The 22,009-nt window shown below is 30.2% G+C and overlaps 1 long non-coding RNA gene across 1 annotated transcript; it reads right to left on the bottom strand.

Annotated features, from left to right (window-relative positions):
• Positions 1–763: 763 nt before the first annotated feature.
• LOC145314660 (uncharacterized) lies at positions 764–21,741 on the bottom strand. Its single transcript, XR_013877835.1, has 7 exons — positions 20,259–21,741; positions 19,504–19,596; positions 17,091–17,178; positions 13,093–15,062; positions 3,687–3,768; positions 2,179–3,051; positions 764–1,805 (listed from the first exon to the last, which is right to left on the bottom strand). It is a non-coding gene; the product is annotated as an uncharacterized LOC145314660 (long non-coding RNA).
• Positions 21,742–22,009: the final 268 nt, after the last annotated feature.

The following is a 22,009-nucleotide window of genomic DNA, read 5'->3' as shown; positions in this document are numbered from 1 at the left end:
TCATGGCCCAACAACCCAGGATAACCAAGGGGAGCCAAATGTATCCTTTTCTGTCCAAACACCCAGGGTTTTAGGTTAAGTAACACACATCAGACAACCAACCCTTTGATTGCACGACCTTTGAGTTTTGACTGAGAAGTCATAACTGTGCACGGTAATGAGCTGCGCCTGTTTATGGACCAAGCTAATCACCCTTATTCTTACTGTTGATGTCACGCGCCTAACATAGCAGCAGTGATATGATAGTAAATTAATGTAAAGTATTAAACTCTTTTTCTTTATAAATAAAGCTAAACCAAATCTCCGCCCATTTACTTAATTATGATGCTCAACGCGGACTCCTCCTACTAATACCTAATCAGAAACTTATTCTGGCGGAAAATTATTGTTTATCTTTATAAAAAAAATCATAGAATAAAAAAATACATAATTTACCCTACCATCTACCATACTTAAGTTAGGTTAGGTAATGTTAAGTAGACCTGCAGGGTTAGGGCCCCCCAATTTATGTATGTTGTCATTAGATATTATAGATATTATAAAAAGATTGTCACATTATGTACATGGATATTATTATCTATTTAACTTTCTCAAACCAGCCATTTCCCTCGTATAGGGGTGAAGCACATAGAGAATAAGGTGGAGCTTTAATTATGAATAAAAATAAATAACCTGTGCGTTTAGAAACAATATTGGTAGGAAACTTGTTTTCTTTGTAACATTGCTATCTACTTGGTGCATTTTTATGTATTATAAATATTCATCTGAAAATAATATATTTTCATTTGAAAACTAATAATTTAATGATATGTAATAAAAGTTCCATTTAAAAAATCATCTTGATATCTATAAAAATAAGCTCATAACTCAAAATTTTAGTGTTTGGGGGGGCCTTTTGCCCCACTAGCACCTAAAGGAAAAGTCCCAAAAATTAAATTTTCAAAGTTTTATAGGTAGATCCAATCATATAAGAGAGTTTACAAAAAAGAATTAGGTTGATAACTATAAAAACAAGCCCAAACATCCAGGGCAAAATTTGATACTGAATTTTCATTTCCTAGGTATAAGTGTACAACCCCCCCCCCCCCTCTTTGAGTGATGTCTAATTGTTAATTAGTTATTGTAATACAATACTATCCCTTTTATCATCTTACTAGCGGCTACGCCTATTTTACAAAATTTAGATTTTATAAATGTAAAAAAAAATACAGGGGGGGGGGGGGAGGTTGGGCCTAGGGGCGATTTCTCTTGGGAGGTTGGCGGTACCCTCCTCCAAAATAGTTATAAACCTTCCCGGGACATATGAGAAGCAACCCTGTTAAGGAGAACCTAATCGGTTCAGCGATAAGCAAGATTCAGCGGAACAGGCAAACAAACAAAAAGACTTCCTGTTACTTTATTATGAGGATAAGATTTGTGTAAGGAAGTAGCTCAAACAGGACAAATGTATGTACAAACTAACGGAAAAATATATTTTAGATATGCTTTGCACATTTTTCATACTAAGAAATTAAAGTACCTTGCATAGGTTTATTCCACATTCAAAATTCCTCTGAGATGGGGTTTTAAAAAATGCCGCGCTTTTTCGACAATTTTTTAGACATTGATTGATTGATGAAGACAATGGGATTTCAACAAAAAAGCAAAATAAAAAAAAAAAGAATTTAACAAGCAAATTCACATATCCATTGAAATTAAAACAAACTCAGATTTTTTAGTTTTTATCTAAAAGATATTTGACTTTGAATAGTTTTTAATAATGAATATGAATTAAAACAAATAAAGATGCAATTACGGAGTTTTAACTAAGGTTGGCCATCCGTCCAATTTTTGGACTGGATTCTTATTTTTTTGATGGATTCCGGATTTTCGGATTCTAGCAATATTTTAAAAGGCCTTTTTAAAAATAAATTAAGGGATTAAATTTTATGGGGAACTGGGAAGAATCTAAAGCTGTGTTTTTTTTATATTTTAACAGTAGCTTTTCTCCTACTTCTAAACCCTTCAGCGGCCAAAATAACTTTGTTAAAAATTAAAATGTATATATTCGGACCAAAAAAACTCAAGATGCTAATTTTAGCCTAACAATTAACAATTCAAAACTGCTATTCCAGATTTGGATCCTGGTTAACCAAAGTTGTCCAAAAATTGGACGGATTCCGGATTCGGATTGCAAACCCTATTTTTAACAGTTAAAATAAGATTTACTTAGCAATATCAATAGTATCAATTCTATCTTCATCATGATTCTGTCCACAAGAAAGAGGATCTTCTATTTCTTGTTTAATATTTTCTTTAATATTGTCAGCTCTTATCTGGATGGAGAGAGGATCCTCTTCAAATATTTCTTCTTCTTTAATTTCTTCTTTAACATAAACTTCTTCACATTTAATTAAACTAATAGATACGGAAGGAGGAACTGCATTATTACAGGTTTTCATCATTTCCAAATGTCCAGGCGATTTTTTATGTCTTGCTAACTCTGAACTAGCAGTATAATGTTTGTCACAAAGTTTACATGAGTATGGCTTCTCACCAGTATGGATTCTTTTGTGGTTAGTCAAACTTCTATTATTAGTGAAACATACTCCACATTGATCACAAGACTTCTCACCAGTATGGAGCCTTTCATGAAGAGTCAATTCATCTTTCCGTGCAAATGCTTTTTTACATTGATCACATGAATATGGTTTCTCTCCAGTATGGATCCTTTTGTGTCTAGTCAAATATGCTTTTTGAGAAAAAGTCTTTTCACATTGATCACATGAGTAAGGTTTCTCTCCAGTATGGATTCTTTTGTGTTTATTAGAAGAGCTTTTATCAGAAAAAAGACTTTTCACATTGATCACAGGAGTATGGCTTCTCTCCTGTGTGGATCCTCCTATGAAGAGCCAAATCACTACTCTGTCTAAATGTCTTTTCACAATGATCACATGAGAATGGTTTCTCACCAGTATGAATCCTCCTGTGAATAACCAAGGTAGATTTATGTTTGAAATTCTTGTTACAAATATCACAGGTATTCATGCTGGTATATCCTCTCTCAATCTCCTAAAATATTAATTTTATTAATAAAAACAGAAAATTTAGTTTTTCCAATATTTATAAATAACCACAACATTCAGGTTAAAACCATTATTTTCAATAACCAATTTGTTTATTCAACATCCAGGTTCAAACTAAGACTAAGATGACAACTTCCATAGAAGCAAAAGAAGAAAAACAGTCTGTCAGAAAGTCAATAAAAACTGTGAAAGTCGTATCCAAATTGTTGTCAGTAAAGCTAAATAATTCTAAAAGAACAAATGACCTTTCTATTAACAATTTTACAGAACCTTTACTTATTGTTAATGGAATCATCAGAACAAACATTAGTGTAGATAAACTTTATAATATTAATTTGTTGTATGATTATTCATGATATTATAATCTTTACTTCAATAAGAATTCTAAAAGGAATAATTGAGATAGGTTTTAACTTAGGTACCTATAAATTTTAATTCTATTCTTAGGATATTTATTTCTGCTCCTAAATTTCTATGTATTTCAATGTAGTTCTTACAATATTTTGTTTTGCGCCCTTAGCATCTAGGTGTCCTATTAATTATCATATTATGTGATACTTAAATTCTTTATAACCCAAAAAAACTAATTAATTTTGATGAAGAGAAAAATCAAAAAATTACCTAGGGACCTGATTCAATATTTTAACTTTTTGTACAGGAGAGTTGGATATTAATTGATGATTTACAGAGGATGACAAATAACCTAAAACTAGGGTTGGGCCGGATATCCGGCAAATATCCGGTTATACGGCCAAATTACCGGATATCCGGCCGGAAAACCGGCCAAATTACCAGATATTAAAGTAGTAAAAAAAAATTTCTTCAGAAATCTTATACAACAAAATACACATAACAACAAAGAATGACCAATAAAATATTCAGTATGGTACTTAGAGTAGTGATCTTTTTATATGTCTTAGTAGAATATATTAGGCATTGGATAGATATGATTGTGATAAAGAATTTTATCATTGACCTGACCAAACTTTTTTTATTTGACAATATCTAAAAGAGTTAGTGATTTGCAACATAAATTACATGAGAATGGTCTTTTTATATATATATATATGTTGTATGGTTAGTTGGTATTTCCGCGTGAGATAATGTGTATATTGTAAGTAAACCGGACGGTTTTCTTTATTTTTTTAAAAAGATTCTATAGAAAACCTGTCCTATAGTGAACCGGACGTTATTTTTTATGTTTTTTAAGTAACTTGTCCCAAGGGGAACCCCTGTTCAATTTTTTTATAACTCTTGTGAAATATGTGGAAAAAGATTATCTAAAATTGGTGTTTTGACTATACATATTTGGAAAAAAATAGACAATTCTCATGTAATTTATGTGGCATATCTCTTTAACTTTTTTCGATATTGTCAAATAAAAAAAGTTTGGTCTGGTCAATGTTAAAAATTCTTTAACATATAATCATATCTATCCAATGCCTAATATATTCTACTAAGACATATAAAAGTTCACTACTCTAAGTACCTTAACTCTTTAAATACACTTCATAGAACTATCCCTTTACATAAAGTTAAACTTATTCAGAAAAAATGTTCTTCTAGCTTCAATAATAAGAAAATTATAGCCATTTAAGATTTTAAAAAGCAGAGATTTTTGGTGTAAAGTATAAAAAATTATAGAGCCGGATATCCGGCTGGATAGTTTCAATATCCGGTATCTGGCCGGATATCCGGCCCAACCCTACCTAAAACAAATAAGTAAATTAAAAATCTTGAAAAGCTAAAAACTAAACACAACGTGCAAACACATAGCCAACTGAAACGCGCAAAAAAAGGTACTTGAAGATGAACAAAGGAGAAAATCTTCTAAAAATAGCATTAAACTAACCATACCTAAACAAATACAAAGCTACATTGAAAATCAAATCCGATGTAGCTATTGAAGAGATCTTTAGCTACAAAAATGCAAACTAATTGTTTAAAGAACAGAATTCAGTATTGACTAATAAAGAAGTTTGGGGGAAACGTGATTTTCTCGGCTCCTATAAAAGATAAAAGGCTGAAATTTTTAGACAACATTCCCATTATTAAGGAGCACAATTAACTATAAAACATCAATGGTGGTAGGACCGCTTTTTAGCAGGTTTTAAGCTATTTTTGTATTTTTCACATTTTTCTCCATATCTTTGGTGTTTATGGTCCGATTTCCAAAAATTTTTCAGTTATAGTATCAAAATTAAATTTCCTGTCGTTTCAAGAAAACAACTATGAGGATCAGACTGCCTTTAAGCAGGTTTTAGGCTATTTTTGTATTTTTCACATTTTTCTCCATACCTTTGGTGTTTATGGCCCGATTTCCGAAGTTTTTCAGTTATATAAATCAAAATTAAATTTCCTGTCGTTTCAAGAAAACATCAATAGTGGTCAGACTACCTTTTTGCAGGTTTTTGGCTTATTTTTATATTTTTCACATTTTTCCTCCTATCTTTGGTGTTTATGGTCCGTTTTTAAAAATTTTTGTAGTTAAATATATCAAAATTAAATTTCCCGTTGGTTTAAGCATCCAGTGTGTAATTTACTTTGACTGTCAGTCTGTTAGTCATAGTACTGAAATATAAGTATTAAGAAATTAAAAACAAATGTTGAAAAGGTTTCGTGATTTTTTCCTAATATACATGCTTTAAACAACTAATATCTAAATTCTTATTTATTTGTTTGTGCTTCGCTACTTATGGATGTTGTCATCCTTGTTGTTCATATGTAGGACAATCCAGTCCAAAAGTATGTAGCGCAGCGATAACACTAAATACTGAAATAAAACTGATATACTAGATATGGCATATTTATTTAAAGTAGATCGACACATTCCAATAGTATACAATTGATTATAAATTCTTAAAACCAGCCTATCTATGATAAGAAAGTACGTAGCATTTTTAACATTTTTCATATAGACAGTAGCTGCGCTATTTCAAGTTGTGTATGTTCAATTTATACTTTTTACGTCAATATATTGTCGCGACAGGTTATGTTCAGTGTCAGTATATTGTTTACCTTTACTACAGCTGGGAGTTTTTTTAAGTGCTGCTTTTCTATAAATAGGTTCTCATTTATGTCCGTCCGTACGTAACAGATAGCTCTAAACGATAATTTAGGTATGTTAAAGTTGTCCTATTGTTTTCAAACTGCATTATATGATGTCCGAAACCATTAGATACTTTATAATTATTGTCAGTATGATTTAATTATGATTCAAAGGAAGATTAGCCACAATTTTATGAACGATTATTTTTAGTTTAATTTTTATCCTATAATATAAGTAGTAGGTAAGTTTGTTTTTCTAAAGCCAAAAGTATGTTGGTCCTAATCGGTTATACTTTTCAGCTAAGCTCATAAAAAACTTGGTTGGTTTTAAGCTATTTTCCTGAGGCGAGGGGCGAAGCAACAAGTGTTATGTAATTGATAAATCAACCCTATCATATAATTGCAAAAGGGGGGGGGGGGAGAAATGTGGTGACTCGTCACACGTGACACGACATACCAGCAATTTTATTTTGGGTGCTACTCCCTTAGTTTTAGAGATAATTGGGTGAAATCTTTTTGGTTGTGTCACTAATTACCCCAAGTTTTGGTATCTTTCAAAAAAAAAATCTTTACATTGAATGTAGAAATACCAATAACTTTCAATAAAGGTACAACAATCTGAACTGAAAGACTACTTTCTTCTGGAAACATTTCTAAAAAAAAATTGAAAACAAACACTGCGAATTTTAAAAGAAAAAAAGTTGACCCTTAAAATTCCACCTTGAAGTGATACTTTTCTAATAGTTTATAGTCCACTAAGTCGTAAGCAGTAAAAATTAAAATCCATTAAGTCCCTTCTAACGAGATATTGGCAACTTTTTGCACACATTTTCACAAACGGCAATTATTTCCTTTATTTGGAGTTTTGGTTAATAACATTTTCATAAAAGTTTTCAGTAATAATCATTTAAGATCCATTGTTGAGAAGAAATGACTGAAAAAGTGTGTTTCCATGCAAAATAAGCTTAAAATCTAATGATTTTAAAAATTAGCGATTTAATAGTAAAAAAAAAAATATTTTTAACTTTTTGATAGCCTGAATATGTTTAATTTAGTTTTTTTTTATATAATCTATTCTTTAAAAAGACAGGCATATTCTTTCAGATTTGAAAAAAATTAAAAAAAATTAAAAATCGGAATTAATCAAAATTAATCTATAGCCTTTAAAAAATACTTTTGATATTTTTAACCTATATAATCAATAAAATCAATGGAAAATAAAATATTTTTATAAAACAAACTTTTGGAAAAGGTTTAAGATAACTTCATAAAAGTAGCATTTAAGTAGAATATTTTTCTTGTCTTTTAAAAAAATGCAAATTAAACATAGTTAACGACTATTTAATTAGCAAGAATGGTAATAAAATATTTCAATAACTGCTTAAACCTTTTTGTGGCCATGTTATTTACTTAAACAGAAATTCTATTTTGTCAGAATTATAAAAATAATGAAGTATTTTCAAAAAAGCTTGCAAAATAAACGTAATTTTATCAAACTTCCTCACAGTTTATAGAGGGTATTGTTGTAAAATGTTAATTATCAAAATAAAATATTCAATTTACAACGTTTAAAACACCTAAAAGTAAATTCTAAGCAAAATTAGATTTATTCCCTAGATTTAGAGTAGCTGCGCTACTTAAAAAACATCTAGTATTAAAACCAATCAGTTGATCAAATTGCTATAGACATTATTTGTTGGGTTGTTATTAACTGAAACATTTATTTTCTTTTTAATTCTAAAACGATGCTTGCCATGCTAAAAACGCTACGCCCCCAGCAATCATTATGGGCACTAGAATTTAATCCCCTCTATTTTTTAATTTAAGTTTTACAAAAAAAAACAAGGACCACATCTGTTCAGCGGATAACGAGTTCCTTTGCTAGAGACAGATATACATACATCCCGTTATTTCCATATAAGGACGAGCGGCTACATACCCTTAAATCCTCTAGGGACACTTGGGGATAGGAAGGGGAGGGAAAGGGGGGGGGGTGGAGAGTCGCAACTACACTTAAAGTGTTCACGAAGCTGGGAAAAAGTTGATATATGTCACTGATTAATGTTTTTTAAGAGTACTTTTTTGAGAATTAAGTCTTAAATACTTCCCATTTAAAAATAAATCAAACTTTAAAAAAACGAATTTATTCCCTTGAAAACATCGTTGTATTTTGAGTTTTATTATACATATCTTAAAACCTATCAAAATCGACAAATAACAATCTTTTTGTTGAAGTTTACTTGCAAAGGGATAGTTCTATGAAGTGTATTTAAAGAGTTAAGGTACTTAGAGTAGTGAACTTTTATATGTCTTAGTAGAATATATTAGGCATTGGATAGATATGATTATATGTTAAAGAATTTTTAACATTGACCAGACCAAACTTTTTTTATTTGAAAATATCGAAAAAAAGTTAAAGTGATTTGCCACATAAATTACATGAGAATGGTCTATTTTTTTCCAAATATGTATAGCCAAAACACCAATATCGGAGAATCTTTTTCCACATATTTCACAAGAGTTATAAAAAAATTGAACAGGGGTTCCCCTTGGGACAAGTTACTTAAAAAACATAAAAAATAACGTCCGGTTCATTATAGGACAGGTTTTATATAGATTCTTTTTAAAAAAATAAAGAAACTTACTTACAATATACACATTATCACACGCGGAAATACCAACTAACCATACAACATATATATACATATAAATACCATTCTCATGTAATTTATGTAAGTTGCAAATCACTAACTCTTTTAGATATTGTCAAATATAAAAAGCTTGGTCAGGTCAATGTTAAAATTCTTAATCATATCTATCCAATGCCTAATATATTCTACTAAGACATATAAAAAGATCACTACTCTAAGTACCATACTAAATATTTTATTGGTCATTCTTTGTTGTTATGTGTATTTTGTTGTATAAAAAGTTTGAAGTTCTATTAACTAGTAAATGCTATCTAAAGTTGTATTTATGAGAAAAAAGTTTTTGCCATATATAACACGCAACGAAGTTGAAAATAAAAATGAAAAACTCATTCTTTAAGGAAAATCCCTGGTCAAATCTTTTAATTTTAATCAATAACTTTATATTATGCACTACTACGTTATTTAAAATAGAAAAAACTTACAGTTCACTATTTTTTTTTAAATGCACTTCGTGAAACTATCCCTTTAGAGTAGAATAAATTCTTTTGTTACATACATATTAAACTAACCAAAAAAGTTTGTAATTTCTTTTTACGGGGAGATTAAATGATTTTTACCGAAAATCGAAAAGATATTACCAAATATGGGTATAAGGTCAGCTGATTTATAGTTGTCGATTGTGTAACATAGCACCCTCATCCTATCTCAATATTTACTACTTGCTAAAAAAGCTTCAACATACTGCAGAGCTAAAAATACGATTAGGCCCCCACATAATTGGGGGATTTTACTATAGATTGAGAAAGTTTTTAGCTATTATGGTTTTTTATTTTGGGGTAAAATTCTTGCTTAGATTATATTTGATTAATTAACTAAAATCTATAAAAGATATTTAAAAGAAACAATCTTTGAAACATGAATTAATTTGCTATAAGCGTTTTCTGAGTACAGCACAGCCAGGTTAAATCAAATACACACACACACAAACATACATAGGACTCCACAGAACTTGATTGTTTAATACTTCAAAACATGGAATAAGATAAAGAGACAACACAAATTATATTCTTTTAATATTAATCTGTTATTCATGGATGTACATTAATTAAAGCAAGGCTTTTATCTTAATCCTAAAAACAATGTAAAGATGGTTCCTGAGGTAATAAATCAAGTCAGTTACCAATAAACCTATACAAAAATTGAAATAAAATAACATGTTTTTTCAGTTATGGGAATAAAATTATTTACTTTTTATAGCTATTGAAATTTTCCCGTACTGGTCCAAACTTACAACTTAAAATACACTGAAGGGACTGCGACTTTTACAATATTTAGTAATGTTTGGTTTCTATACTTCAACTTAACAAAATCCGTTGGTACCATTTGTACCACAAAAGATAAGGAGGGGGACGGAGAATGGAAAAGGGAAACATGAATGCCCAAGGTAAGTGAATGAGTGTGTGTGTGTGTGTGTGTGTATAATGACAGATATATAATTAAATTCGACACATTACGAGATTATTTTACGTTGATAAAATGCTTTTTTTTATGTAAATACTATAGAAAGACTGCTATATTTTATGCTGAATATGAGCAGCAAATGATATTTGTTTATTCTATTTAAACATTTTAATTCTTAAATATCATGCTTTCTACAGATTTAATCAATTTTTCTTTTGTCACTATACCTGCATAAACAAAGCGGTATTTGGTTAATGATTTTTTAAAATAAACCACACTTTTTCATTACATTTTAGAGAAAGTTCAAAGATAAATATTAAAAGAGATATATTACAAAAATATTTTCTAAGTATAAATTTTTTTGTTTTTATCTGCAAGCGAAGAAATAACTTATTTTCTCTTAGTTTAATTGATGCTCAGATTTTAACATTATTTTCATGTGGAAACACTCTCCGCATTTTAAACTGATTTTTTTCTAACTTAACTGAACTTTTAAGGCATAATTCTTTGAAAATTACTTAAAATATAAAAAAAGGTAAACGAAAATGCATTTTGAAAAATTAAATTCGCGATCACTTTAAGATCATAGTTTTTCAAAAATTTTAGAGGGTTATTTTTTGTTAGGAGCAATTTTTATATTGTGGAGGTACCCTTTCCCAAAATAGTTATAAACATGGCCAGGACATATGTGTATAAAGCTTTAATGTAAAGAAAAACCATATCTGTCTAGCAGTTAGCGAGATCCTTTGAGACAAATAGATAAATAGACATCATGTTACTGTTATATAAGGATAAAAATCAAAGACACCCAAGCTTTTTTGGGATTCAAATTAAAAAAAGAGTTATGTGACAGGTTTGTGGGTAAAATGATGCACGGAGTATCAAAATGCAGTTTCACACTAACTTGAAACTTATATTGTGGGATCAGAACAAAATTTTAGTATTATTTTTTTATGAACATTCTTCTTATTAATATTTTTGACAAACTAAATTTGTGATATATTTTTATTCATGAAAGTACCCCCTTGCAAGAATTTCAGAACAAACTAACATGCTAAAATTTATTGGGTTATACTTTGATCATTGTCAAAATAAAACATTTATGACAACAACCATTAGTAGCAAAGCACAAAAAATCTTGTAATGGTCAAATGCACAAAGTGAGAGCAGATGTTAAGTTTTCTTAACAAATACAAATGAGAGGAGAGAATATGTAATATGTCTTTTGAAGCATGACCAACAGACAGACAAAAAGGCATTGTAAAGAATAAATGTCAAAAGAATCTTCACTGAATATTTCAGCTGTCTGCAATAAGACCTAAGAAAATTACATTTTCCCCTTAGTGTTACGGACTAACTAACACACAGAAAAAGTGAATTATAGAGTAGCTTCACCACTAAAGATTTGATTCTGAATAGTATTAGCTCAAACACCCCCTCACTCCTAAACAAAGCAGCTTCACATTGCTGAAATCTAATATGAATTATCATAAACATTAACAGTCCTTTTAAAGAAGATTGTAATTATAGAGTAGCAGCACTTAACTACTTAACTATAATTAAAGAAGAAAGTTATTTGTAGATACAAATTTATTTAAATATGCTCTGATGAAAATTCAATTGTAGCTCTCAGTAGAAAATAAAATATTAATAAAAAATAAAATAAAGGCAGCCGTTAGTAATATTTAAGTAAAAAAGGACCTAAAAACAAAGGTTGTTAAATAAAAGGATGAAGAAAGCGAAAATTTACTTTGACTCACTTTTAGTCGGAAATTTATTATCAAACAGGGGACATACACAGAAATTTTAAGACCTCTAGCTCTAATAGTGGCTCAGATAATAGGGGAGGGGGCGTCGAACACCACCCCCGACCGATAAAGATGCGGCAAGGGGCCCGACTGTTAAGAATTAAGTAAATTATACAATATGACATTTAGTCAAATTTCAAACAAATATTTTTTCATTAATTCATTTATAAAAATCAATATTAAAAATATGAACTCACAAAGAGACGTTGTATGTTATCATAATACATTTAGTCTGCTATGTAATACAAAACAAATTTTTTTCTTCTTTCATTGCAGGGATGATTCTGGTACAAAAAAAACAAAAAAAAAATTATTTTTAATTTAATTTGATATTACCGTACAATATTTTTTTATATACATAATTTAAGAAATATATTCATAACATCTTCACCTGTCATAAAGACGACATATAAAATCAACATCCTGATAAGGATATTAAAGTTTATGTTAAAAATTTTCAAATTCATTTTATGCTTAAGAAGGAACGAGAAGGAATTGAATCTCAACATTAACTTGTTATTTTGCTTGTATATTTATCATATTTGTTTACAGTTTATTGGTAAAGTTTGGTAATACTTTATTTCGAGTCTATCATGCAGTGCAAAGTAGCGATTTTGCCGTATTTTCACAGTAGCATTTGATAGGTTATTTTAGGTTAGGTAAGTGTTAATGATTGCCCCGCAGGGTTAGAGCCCCCCGCAGGGACTAGAAATAGGAGAAAAGATACTGTGAAAATGCGATGAAACCTGCTATTTGGCCTTCTTTTCATGATCAAAAAAATCAGATTGTTTTAATTACCTAAAAATTAAAGATTTATCTGAAATCCAAAGAAATAGTGGAAATAGTATGCAATTTTGGACAATAGTGGAAATAGCATATTTTTTTGGAATAGTTTGCATAGTATGCAAAAATAGTGGAAATAGTGGAAATAGTATGTTTGTGGCTAGCCTGTATTTATATCTAATCTACAGTTAATGTATTTTAATATTTAAAGGAACACTGCTGTAAGCACAACTACTCATTAAATGCCTTTGTAGAAATATCCCCTTACATTATTACCTGTAGAAGTAGTGTTATTCTCGTTTTTTTTCCTCTAAAATTCAATATGTTTTATACATTGTGACTGTCTGAAAATACAAAATTAAAAAAATACTATAGTTATCAACCAAAATTTAAACATGCATTTGAATCATCCAAAAATAAATCAAAGATAAACTATTCTATATAATAAGCGTTTTTGTCTTTTAAAACAAGGATGACAGCATCCATAAGTAGCGAAGCTCAGAAATTATGAATGTCTATTATGAATATATTTACAATATATACCAGTGTCATCCTATATATTTGATGAAATAGGGAAATGACAAAAACTTCAAAATCACGCAACCTTTCAATCACGAAAAATGAAAAATCTAGGAATCGATCTAGCACCACAATTTATAAACAAATCTTTATGAAACTTGATGGAAATATGTAGAATATGAGCATATTCAATTCCTGATAATTTCAGCCGCAAATCCTGAATAGGAATTGAGAAAAGAATATAAAACCTAAAAATCTAGGAATCGATCTAGCACCCCTATTAAAATAAAAATCGTAATAAAACTTAAGAAAAATATGTAAAATGTAAATTTAAACAATTCCTGAAAATTTCAGCCCATTATCTGAAAAAGGAGTTGAGAAAATCAGAAAAACATGAAAATGTAGGAATCGATCTAGTACCCTATGTAAAACAAAATACCTGATAAAATCTCTATATCATTGATATCTATACTTTGTTCATTACTTGTAAAATAATATTCTGAAAATAAAATATTTACATTGGACAGATAATTTTATTTACACAAACAAAATAATATAAAATTATGAACAAAAAATAATTGAGGGCATGAAAATAACATGATATAAGTCTTAAACTATTAAGTAAGCATTTTATACCATGATAAATATGATCTTATTTTATGATGAACAATATCAATAGTATCAATTCTATCTTCATCATAATTCTGTTGACAAGAAAGAGGATCTTCTATTTCTTGTTTAATATTTTCTTCAATATTGTCAGCTTTCATCTGGATAGAGAGAGGATCTTCATCAAATATTTCTTCTTTAATTTCTTCTTTAACATCAACTTCTTCATATTTAATTAAACTAATAGATACAGGAGGTGTAACTGTATTATTACAGGTTTTCATAATTTCTAAATGTTTAACAGATTTTTTATGTCTTGATAACTTTGAACTAGAGGTATAATGTTTGTCACATAGATCACATGAGAATGGTTTCTCGCCAGTATGGATTCTTTTGTGGACAGTCAATTCACCACTAATTCTAAAGGTCTTTTCACATTGATCACATGAATATAGCTTCTCGCCTGTATGGATTCTTTTGTGAACAGTCAAGTCACTTTTCTTAGAAAAAGTCTTTTTACATTGATCACATGAGTATGGCCTCTCACCTGTATGGATCTTTTTATGGACAGTCAATTTACTTTTATCAGAGAAAGACTTTTCACATTGATCACATGAGTATGGCTTCTCACCAGAATGAGATCGTCTGTGTTTAACCAAGTGTGATTTATATTTAAAATTCTTGTTACAAATATCACAGGTAACATGAATCTTTTTGTGTCCAGCCAAATTAGTGAGAGAAAGACAGCTTTTCATCATTTCTAAATGTTTAACAGATTTTTTATGTTTTGTTAACTCTGAACTAGAGGTATAATGTTTGTCACAAAGTTTACATGAGTATGGCTTCTCACCAGTATGGATTCTTTTGTGAACAGTCAAGTCACTAATTTGAGAATATGTCTTTTCACATTGATCACAAGAGTATGGCTTCTCACCTGTATGGATCCTTTTATGGACAGTCAATTTGCTTTTATCTGAGAAAGACTTTTCACATTGATCACATGAGTGTGGCTTCTCACCAGAATGAGATCGTCTGTGTTTAACCAAGTGTGATTTCTTTGTAAAATTCTTGTTACAAATATCACAGGTAATCATGCTGGTATATCCTATCTCAACCTCCTGAAATATTATTTTTATTAATAAAAACATATGATAAAATATTGTTTTTCAAAAAACTGAAACAAGGATGACAACTTCAATAGAAGCAAAGCAATAAAAAACAGACGGTCAGACAAGCAAGAAAAATTGTAAAAGTCATATTCAAGTTGTTGTCAATAAAGCTAAATAATTTTAATACAAACTACCTTTCTTTAACAATTTTACAGATCCTTTACTTATTGCTAAAGTAATCATCAGAAAAATTTTGACATGCCTAAATTTACGATAATGGCTACTGTTATAGAAGTACAGACAAATGTAAGAAAGCTTCGCTTTTAAAATTGTAGAAAGAAAGTAATAAACAAGAATGATAACAATTATAAATAGCAAAGCTGACAAACAGAGGTTGATACGGTTTTATCCCCCTTCCCTCTTAAGGTTGTATAACTTAACCACGATTATAGAATTGCTACGCTTTCTAAATTGTACCTAACTAATTAGGAATCACCAAGTTTAAAATAAATGAAAAGAAACTGTTGTTGTTGTTGTTGTAGCCATGATTCTCTGAAGTAAGGACTCAGATGCACATGGAAACTGGAAGTGAGAATCCTTTGGCCAATCTTAAGTTTGGTAAGCTTATCGCACAGCTGATTGTATTCTATGTTACATTACAAGCTGACCCGCAATTCTCTTGGAAGCTACTCAATTATTTCATCAACCTGGCTTAGAGTTTTGGCAGGTGTTACATATTAAGCCACCCTAATTTTCTAAACTTTCTACAAATCTCCCCCATTACAACCCTAGTGCATCTTAGAGAAGGTTGCGTAATCATAATCTGACAAATTGCGACAGCATTTGTCAACCAAGTGCAAAGTCTATGTGGGGACTTGAACTCGGATTCTCCCAACCACAGCGTAGTGCGCTAACCACTACACTATGGGAAACTGTTCTGGACGGACCTTATTGATAGAAAAGCTTTGCTTTTACAAATCAGCATTGAATAGCATAAGAGAGTGGGTTTGAGATTTCCTATCATCACAAAAAATCATGAATGTATCTTCTAGAAATTTAATACATCTTATAGCAATACCGACAAACTAACAGACCATGTAAATTAAATATTTGATGCTCATTGGGATAGAGAATCTTTACAAACAAAAAAAAACAACAGTCTAACTTGAATAGCAGCCGAAAAATTCACATTTCCCCTCACTCCATTTCTTTCTAACAGATAGAAGGACAAAAAGACGATGAAAATTACTTACTAAGTAATTAGCTTTGCATAGTAAAATTACAGGGTCTTTCAGGAGAAATAATTTTTTTAAAAAAATTATGCAGAGAGAAAAAATAATTGTATAAAAGGATTATATATTTGGAAAACCTGTTCTGGTACACTTATGTTTAAATATTTATAAAGGAATATTTCAACAAATTATGCCTTAAAACAGATTTTTCCAAAGGCCTTATTTTTTTAATATTTGTGGATTTAAAGGTTGTGCAAACAATGCGCACATTTTTAGAATTCAAATTGTGCGGCTTAAGTATATAGCAGAAAAATGTTATGCATACCGCTAGAATCGTCATAAGCCATAATTGTTGAAAACTGGTAAAATATTATTTGTGTGTATTTTCAAAATAGTTTAACTATTGCAGAGTTTCAAATAGATCAGAAATATTAAACCAGCCAAGTCGCTATAAAAGAGGAGAAAGTCGTTTTCTAGCAGAATAAATAGTCCCCATCACCGGAACCAGATAGTTGTTTGGGATATACATTAATAGATCAGAAAACAGAATCTAATCCTAACTATTTCTGAAGTATAACACAAAAATATCAGAATATCAGACTCTAGCATCGGAAATATTAACACAGCTAAGTAGCTACAAAAGAGGAGAAAACAATTTGCTAGCAGAATAAAAAGGTCCCTTCCACTGGAACCAGATAGTTGTCTGGATTATACATCTTTACTTATACATTTAAAGATCAGAGAACAGATCTAACCCTAACAATCTCCGAATTAATGAAGTAAAACCAAAAAAAATTACAAATACCTCATGATAGAAAGTAGATCTGTATAATGGATTTCTCTCTGTTCACTGTGATTGTTAGTTGCTGACTGACAATGATACTTTTGTCAACCTAAATCATAAAAAAATAGTTAACTCTTGTTTATAAAAAAAAGCTAAACAAAATCTCCGCCCATTTAGTTAAATATGATGCTCAAGGCAGACTCCTCCCATTTTTAATCAGAAACTGGACAAGCAATTTTTAGAGAAAATAAATATTCTGGCGGCAAATTATTTTTTTATCATTCATTATTACATGATATAGGTTTTTAAATTGTCAATCTGTTATTTTATAGGGTTAATGTAATGTAGCGGCTCAAACAGAACAACAGTGTATGGTAATGTGGCTCAACAAGTAGCACATCCGCTAATCGTCGGGGAGGTGATAGTTTCGAATCTCGGCTTAACACAACGTCATAACTAAAGATTTTATAAAAGGTTCCTACTGCTACTATGTCAGGTGTGTGACATTAATAGTTAGAGTAAGGGGAATATATTAGCCAAAAACATGGGAAACTCATTACTATGCACAGTTAGGACTTCTTAGACAAAGGCTGTGCAATCAAAGAGTTGGTTTTCTGATGGGTGTTACTTAACCTAATACCCAGGGTATCTGGACAGAAAAGCAGATATATGGCTACCCTTTGTTATGCTGGGTTGTTGGACCATGGCGTTTGAGTGTCATGGACAGCATTCCCGCCCGCATGAGGTAATTAATGGTAATGAGCTGCGCCTGTTTATGGACCAAGCTAATAACCATTTTTCTTAGTGTTGAAGTCACGCGCCTAACATAGCAGCAGTAGATACCATTATGACGCGGTTAGCTATAGTCTCGAACCTGACCCCTCCCCGAGAGCAAGCTGACACATTACCAACTACGGATTTTCCATTCAAACCAACAGACAACAATATTGTAGATTTGCTTAGCATACGAAATATGATGATAAATGTCGTAATGACAGAATAGAGTTGACTCCATGTGTGTTATAATGACCTTTGATTTATATATGTATACAAAGCTATGATAAATAAAGTAATCAAGAAGTTTGAATAAAGAAGTTAAAGCTTCAGTTTCGTTTCAAAGTTCTTTATAGTTACTACTATAGGACTTGTTAGCCAGGTTGTCACCAAGAAAGGGGCCTGGACATTATAACGAGCTCCGAGTCTATTAATAGAGCTCGTTATATATATTTACCCAGTTATTAACTATCTTAATATACCTAACCTAATCTGTTTTAAACATACAGCATGACCCTCGAAAAAGTATTTTTAAGCATCTGCAGCCTATATTTCTCAATTAGATATTAAAAGATTCATATGTACATGTTCTCTATAATTTTCTACATCAAAGGATATCAAAATATTTTTTTTACATCAATTAACAGCCGAGATTTTTAAAGCCAAAGTTTGGAAAAGTGCTTGAGAAACTGGATATTGCTAAATATTTCTTAGTTTTTATTAATATATTACTTTTTATCAACCAGTTAAAAAACAAATGAGAAAGAAGAGCAAGTTTACAATTGATACATTTTTTATTGCATTAAAAAACGTTACTTTTACATATAAAAAACTACTTTTCAAATTTTACTGAATACATTTTTCTTATAACCATTTTCCCTCAAATCTTATAATATCTCCCACTTATTAATATGACCTTAAATAAACCCCTCCCCAATTTATGCTCATTACCGGAAGGATTAGCGCCACCTTTACCAATAAATCCATGCCCACTCATCAAATTAATCTAAGACACATAAAAATCGTTTAAATTATTAAATGTTTAAGAAAAGTTTGTAGCTGTAACTTTTTTTTTAACTTATTTTGATAAAATAAAAAGTGTTTGATTTCTGTTTATGTAAACTTTCAATTTGCTACTATTTTTAATAGGATTTCTTTCTGTAAGGGTATTTTTGCAATTTAAACTAATCTAAAAATGCCTTTTAGAGCAAGTGAATAAAGTGCTTTCAGCATGAAATAAATTTCTTGGAAGCATCTTTATATAAGTTTTATAAAAAGTATTGAAATTATGAGGAAAACACGTCATTTCACTTAAAAAAACATTTTTCTTAAAAAGTTACTTTTTCCTCAGCCACTTTTTCAAAACTTTGGCTCTAAAAATCTCAGCTATTAATTGATGTAAAAAAAATATTTTTATATCTACTTATGTGGAATTCTACAGAGAACAAGGACATATACATTTTTTGATAATTCATTGAGAAATATGGGCTGCAGATGCTTAAAAATACTTTTTTGAGGGTCATGCTGTAGATATTGTTGGAATACAGTAAGTGAATATTGAAAGAGTTTGTTATTTATATATTAAGTATTGCTACTCTATAACTAACTTTTTACCGTCTGTTTTCCGTGGTATAAATACTACAGAAATTAAAATAGGTACCTTTCATGGGTTTATTCCACAATCAAAATTTCTCTCTGTTCACTATAAATGTTAGTTGCTGACTGACTATTAATAGTTAATACAATTATTAACCTAAAACATAAAAAATATTTAACTCTTGTTTTTTATAAATAAACCTAAACCAAATCTCCGCCCATTTACTTAATATTGATGCTCAACGTGGACTCCTCCCACTAATACCTAATAAAAAACTAGACAAATTTATTGTTTGATAAAGAGTGTGGGGAGTTATTTTAAATATAAAGATATTCTTGTTTAATAAATTCAGAACGTTTTTTAAGATCAAGACTTAGATATATAATTGTAAAAAACTAATGGATAGAAAAGGTGTTATTAGACAATGTTGAGGGATGTGGATCAACCCCTCCCCCCTTAAAAAAAAGTCCCTTATAAAGTTTGGAAACATATTAGAATTTACCCCCAACCCTTTGAAACCCCTTAAAAAATACCTAAAGTAATTATTGACTCATCTAAAAAGATTTTACCCGAATATCACTAAAACTAAAGGAGTAGAATCCAAAATGAAATTGCTGGTATATCATGCTAGTAAACACAACAGTCCCTCACCAACCCTCCCCCTCTTATTTTATTCATATAATGAATATAAAGCAGTCCAGCCCTCTACTTGAGAATATTTGCACCATTTGTTAAAGAATTTGATTGTATAAGAAAACAGGAAAGGACGGATAGAACCTAATTGTAGAGTAGCTTACTTTGCTGATAAAAACAAAAACCTTTAATTCTAAGTTGTAGAAAACCTCTTCATCATTGATATCTATACCTTATTCATTTTTTTGTTGAATAAAATTCTGAAAATAAAATATTTACATTGGAAAAATACTTAATTTATACAAACAAAATAATTTAAAATCATGAACAAAAATTAATTAAGGTCATTAAAAATAACATGATATAAGTCTAAAACAATGAAATAAGCTTTTTATGTCATGATAAATATGACCTTTACAGTTCTATTTTATGATGAACAATATCAATATCATCAATTCTAACTTCATTATAATTCTGTTCACAAGATAAAGGATCTTCTATTTCTTGTTTAATATGTTCTTCAATATTATCAGCTCTCATCTGGATAGAGAGAGGATCTTCATCAAATATTTCTTCTTCTTTAATTTCTTCTTTGACATCAACTTCTTCACATTTCATTAAACTAATAGATAAAGAATGTGGATCTGTATCATTACAGGTTTCCATTATTTCTAAATGTCCAGGGGATTTATTATGATGTGCTAGTGCTGAACTAGAGATATAATGTTTGTCACAGAGCTTACATGAGTATGATTTCTCACCTGTATGAATTCTTTTATGAACATTCAAATTACTATTCGTAGAGAAAGACTTTTCACATTGATCACATGAGAATGGCTTCTCACCTGTATGTATTCTTTTATGGACAGTCAAATTATTCTTTATAGTAAATGTCTTTTCACATTGATCACATGAGTATGGCTTTTCACCTGTATGAATTTTTTTGTGCTCAGTCAATGTACTACTAGTTGTAAAGGTCTTTTCACATTGATCACATGAGTATGGCTTTTCACCTGTATGAATTTTTTTGTGCTCAGTCAATGTTCTACTAGTTGTAAAGGTCTTTTCACATTGATCACAAGAGTATTCACCAGTATGGATCCTTTTGTGTGTAATAAAAGCACTACCATATTTGAATGTCTTTTCACATTGATCACATGAGAATGGCTTCTCTCCAGTATGGCTTCTTTTGTGTTGAGTCAAACTACTACTAGTTACAAATGTCTTTTCACATTGATCACACGAGAATGGTTTCTCTCCTGTATGGATTCTTTTATGGACGGTCAATTTACCACTAGTAGTAAATAACTTTCCACATTGATCACATGAGAAAGTATGAATTCTTTTGTGTCTAGTCAAATCACAATTTTTATAAAATGTCTTTTCACATTGATCACATGAGTATGGCTTCTCTCCAGTATGAATCAATTTATGCACAGTCAAGCTACCACTCTGAGTAAAGGTTTTTCCACATTGATCACATGAGTATGGCTTCTCACCAGTATGAATTCTTTTGTGTTTAGTCAAGATTTCATTACGAGAAAATGTCTTTCCACATTTATCACATGAGAATGGCCTTTACCCTGTATGAACCCTCCTATGAACAACCAATTTAGATTGATGTGTAAAATTCTTGTTACAAAAATCACAGGTTTTCATGCTGGTAAATATCCTGAAATTATTATTAAGAATTAGAAGACAAGCAATAAGCTGATTAAACAGAATACGTCTAAAACAAACTGTAAGTAAAATTTGATGGGGTTTATAGGCCTTTTCTGGTCTATTTTGATGTAGAAACTCACCATTAATTATTTTTTCTCAGGTTTTTTCCTTGAATACACTATGTCTATTCATAAGGACATTTTTAAGATGATTCAGCAAGTCGGGCTAGGTTGGTGGCTAGCAGGAGTAAAGTGTACATATTTTTCCTGGCCGC

The sequence above is a fragment of the Acartia tonsa genome, chromosome 3 (genome assembly GCF_053477335.1).
Source record: "Acartia tonsa isolate MP-2025a chromosome 3, ASM5347733v1, whole genome shotgun sequence".
NCBI lineage: Eukaryota > Metazoa > Arthropoda > Copepoda > Calanoida > Acartiidae > Acartia > Acartia tonsa.
Note: the sequence above shows the minus strand (reverse complement) of the source record. Positions and strands in the feature narration are given on the sequence as shown.